The sequence below is a fragment of the Melanostigma gelatinosum genome (genome assembly GCF_949748355.1).
Source record: "Melanostigma gelatinosum genome assembly, chromosome: 5".
Classification (NCBI taxonomy): domain Eukaryota; kingdom Metazoa; phylum Chordata; class Actinopteri; order Perciformes; family Zoarcidae; genus Melanostigma; species Melanostigma gelatinosum.
In genome coordinates, this window is record NC_136638.1 from 14,199,085 (window position 1) to 14,203,704 (window position 4,620).

At 38.4% G+C, this 4,620-nt stretch overlaps 1 long non-coding RNA gene across 1 annotated transcript; it reads left to right on the forward strand.

Moving 5' to 3' along the window:
* The first annotated feature begins 426 nt into the window (after nt 1-426).
* Nucleotides 427-4,069, forward strand: LOC306777489. The gene is made up of 5 exons (XR_013771992.1): nt 427-472; nt 1,679-1,895; nt 2,039-2,193; nt 2,327-2,419; nt 2,754-4,069. It is a non-coding gene; the product is annotated as an uncharacterized lncRNA (long non-coding RNA).
* The last annotated feature ends 551 nt before the right edge of the window (nt 4,070-4,620 follow it).

Below are 4,620 nucleotides of genomic sequence, written 5' to 3' on the forward strand. Positions count from 1 at the left end.
ACAGATAGAGATGAGGCTGTGTTTCGTTGTTTTGTGTTCGGGGCGATGAGAACTGTAAACTCTGCTGCACACTCCACTGTGAACTCTTGTGTCCGGTCGTGCCGAGGACAGCCGGGGTCACAGCATCGGCCAGATAATCCCCATCCCCACGCACGGGTAGCATCTGTGTTTGGCCCCTACACTCAAAAAAACGATTCAAGCCCTTCTTAAAGGTGACACATTTAAATCGTGTTTGATTAATTGAAATATATCAAGTTAAAAAATGAACACATTTATATTTAATGGGTCTAACATAAAATGCATGAATACTTTCATTTATTAGATTTATTTGGGTTAGATGGTGTGTATCAACTCAAAATAAATGTGTTTGGTTGGGGGACTACCCCTTGCGCATGTACCAGATCACGTGCTCTCAGTCGTCTTTCCCCCCTTTCCGACTGCAGCAAGATTCAAACCGACCGTCCATTCTTTGGTAAGTAACTTTATATATTTTGTTGTAGTAGTTTAGAATGTACCTCGTTGTCAATCAAGGCTTCCATTCTGTAATAATGACCACAATGTGTGGAACAGACGTGATAACTTAGCCACACGACTGTTCCGTTTTTAATAAGATCGAAGGCACACAGGCTAGCTGGCAGGCTAGCTAGCAAGCTAGGTAGCCAACGTGGTTTGCATTATAGAGCAGACCAGAGATCAGGGTACTGTCATTAATACGGCTTGGACACAGCGCCGAAGGCTCCCTTATGAACTGTCTGTATGCACTAAAAAACAGTAGGAGAGCAGTTAAACGAGCAGACTACGGTCTCCCCCTTTCCAGCGCCATAATGTCGGCAGGCAGAGCAGGCCGCAGAAGGCCACTCTCTAGTGGGCGTTCAGTTGTAGTGGGTTTAGCCACGTTTTCTTCACTGAAAAATGTTTAATATGAATAAATCATGAGCTCATAAAACCGCTGAATTCCTCTCACTCGCGCGGGCACCTGATGCATGAACACACGGAAGTCAGCGGTGTTTTATCGCAGCAGCCATAGAAATAGAACGAGCGTAGAACGGACATTCCCATTCAAACCGATGTAACTGGATCAGAGCAGCGGCAGTTTGTACGTGTACCGTCGTCATTGTGAAGAACTGATCGATGTAGCGGGCTAACTTTTCTGTTATACTACGGTCAATGCGCAGTGTTGAGCACTATTTTCTTTTGAACTAGTAAAACGACCAAGACAAACATCGATGTCCGTTCTACTCATTGTATTTCTATGACCTTACACTGTGTGAACGCAGGCAGGAGTGCGAATGAGTTTTCAAGGCAAACAGTTTGATATTTTATTAAAATGACGGTCTTAATCTTATTTAACACGCTTGCATGATTTGATTTCTGTTGTATGTAGCTTTAGTGTTGCTGTAAAAGGTGAATTGCTAGTCTATTCTAAATGGTAACATTATATCTGCGAGTGCTCCAAAGCACTTTTGACTTGACTTTGTTTTATGTGAACTTTGGATTATTCCAGCCTTTCCCTCCACTAATATATTTATCTCATCTTTTGCAGTTTGATCAGCATTACCAAGCTTCTTGAGGCAACCTCCTAATGATAGCACGTAATAGGTTATATGCTCGATGCGAGCTGATCTCTCATTGTTATTTGTTCAGTTTGATATGTACTAATTATCTTTATTCTCTTTAGGACTCTGCATGTGGCAGTGTAAAGAATGCAGTTTGGAACTAGCTAGCAGGTATTTCTTGTTGCATGGGCATTGTAGGGGCAGTTATCGCTATACATGTCCATACATTGCCCATGTACATTCAATACATGGAGTAAGCTTCTAAATCACACATGCTGAACTGCACATTCAACCAGAGATTGTGGAGCAGAGGCCCCTTCCCTGTTCCAGCAAAGTTAAGTAAGTAAATGTGTGTTTCTATGTGTTTACCATTTTGATGATTAATGGCTTCACAATCGCAATTTGAATCTAATAATCCCACATAATGTGATAGTAATTATAATAAACAAGTAACAAACAGCTGTATTTTGTTTGTTATTCAGGTCAATGCAGAGTTCCTGCTGATCACCACCAAACTATTTCAATCAAAGTTCATGTCACAGCTGGACCTCTTCTCAGACTCCCTGATACAGGGCTTAAAGAGCAAAGGAGGTGTGAAGGAGAAAAGGTCAAGGATGTCCTGACCATCAATGATTTGGTTAGTACATATGTATACAATATTAGTTTCACTGTATTGGGGTGGTTATTGTAATATTTTCTTGTCCATATCTGCTTTTTTAAAAACATGTGATGAATAGTAAATGGCCTGCTTTTATTCTGCTTTCATCCAGAACTTTTAGTGTGATGACATCAACACCAAAAGGGAGTGCATCTGAGAAGCCTGTCATCTACCTCAATGAAGATCCAGACTCTTTATCAATCTGGTAAGTTTATCGCAATATGTTTCCCATGTAGCATCAAAGTGTTACCCACATATATATATATATATATATATATATATATATATATACATATATATACATATATATACATATATATATATATATATATATATATACATATATACATATATATACATATATATATATATATATATACATATATATATATATATATATATATATATATATATATATACATATATATATATATATATATATATATATATATATATATATATATATACATATATATACATATATATACATGTTTGTGGATTAACTTAACACAAGTTTTCTGTGTTTGTGTTGTTATCAGGCTTCCGCCGCTGAGGATGCAGTGAGGGACATCGCATTCACTGTCATAAGGATTTACATGATCCAAAGAGATTGGGAGCCAGAGGACGTGGGACTTGATCAACTGCATTAAAGTCCTGAACAACGTAGACGGTGTCATCATGGCGTTCATCATGCTTTGGGCTAATTTGTGCCCTTAATCTAAGCTTTCCAGACAACTTCAAGTACATCTTTGAGCTTCTCCAGAAGGTCATAATGAATTTGGATGGGCACAAGCTGAATTCTAAGATACAGGAGCTGAAAATCAAGATGTTTGCACAAGAGGTGAACACCAAGTGACAAAGCCAAAGAATCTTATCAGATCTTTTGGATGTTTTCTACTTTCATCTTCCGCCCAGTCAACGACAATCCATGACCTCATGGATGTTTTCCTGGTTCTGACATTTTGAAAAAATTGACTAAGCTGCACAGAGGCAAGCCAGAGACTGTAAATTACGGAACTTTTACATGTCACTGCAAGCTGGTTAAGTGTTTACCCGCAGAAAGTTTTGCCCAATTCACCTCCACATCCTAACTCGAGTGTTATTACTCTCTAACGTCAACTTGCACGTCCATTTTCCTCGTCTGATTGAATGACTCTCTACTCGAGTTGAAATGGACCCTAACACGGTTCAATACGCTGTAACTTCCATTGACTATGAGTATCCTTGTTATTTATAATCTATAAGTTTTAGTTTGTGGATGTTTTGTGATTTTACTATTGTAGCCCAAAAGTGGTCCGAGTTGCCTGTTTCTGCACATGATAACACATCATCGGCTATTCTTCAGTGTAAAGGAGTCCTTTTGTACTACCATCTGTACTGGTAGGAAAGAAAACAGCTGTATTGCTCTTGACAAACCAAAGTAGTGGGAATTTAGCACTTGCAATAGTGGTTGTACATATCGATTGCAGGAAGTTTTGTGCTTTTTGGAAATGATAGTTTCTGGTGAATGACTACACTGCAGTGCAATGATAGTCCCTGTTTGGAGAGCAGTGCATAGCCTCCACCCTCATGGCGTCTTTGTTTGTGGCGCCAAGGGATTTGGGATAGCTTGGTATTTATTTGTCACCAGTTGTGGAGCTGTTACAAGACTACTGTTTTAATATTTAAAAACGATGAAAGATGCACTGTATAGATCCTTTTGGAATTTTTTTGCTATCCTTTTCTGATCAGTGTTTTTGTAAAAAAAAGCAAATTATATTTAAAAAATGAAATGCAGGCTCTAGAATCATGGATGTTCAGATTTGTACCATATTTAATGTATTTAAGCATTTTCAATAAAAAACACTTGAACTAGGTTTTGTCTCGTGTCTTAATTGGGGGTCAAATTAAAAAAAAGTTTTTTACCTGATTAATTCATTTCCAATGAATTGTACTATATTGAGTTGGACTAACACAAATCAATTTCATTTCATGAATGGTATTTTTTTATTTAGGTTGTATTTGATAAAATTGAGTCGGACTAACTCAATTTAATTATAGTGCATGGATGTTTTTAGTTCAAGTTAGGTTTAACTATATTTCCTCGGTGGAAAACCTGCCCACAATTTAATTGAGTTCATCCAATGAATTATTTTTTTGAGTGTAATAGAAAACAGACACCATTAATAGCAGATTCCTGCCTGTGATTAATGATATTGATTCAGTTTTACAAGCCTGTGTTTTTCTCCTCCTCTCCTTCTGAAACTTTTCACCAGTGTTGCCACGGCCAATTAGTCTGATTGCTCTGCGCTGGCATCAAAGGCCGGCTGGGAGGCCGGGCCTGATGTGTCCTGGGCTGAGTGGTCGACATGCACAAGAAGGACTGGAAAACAAGCCTGGTTTCTCTCATTAGAACCCTTCTCACGT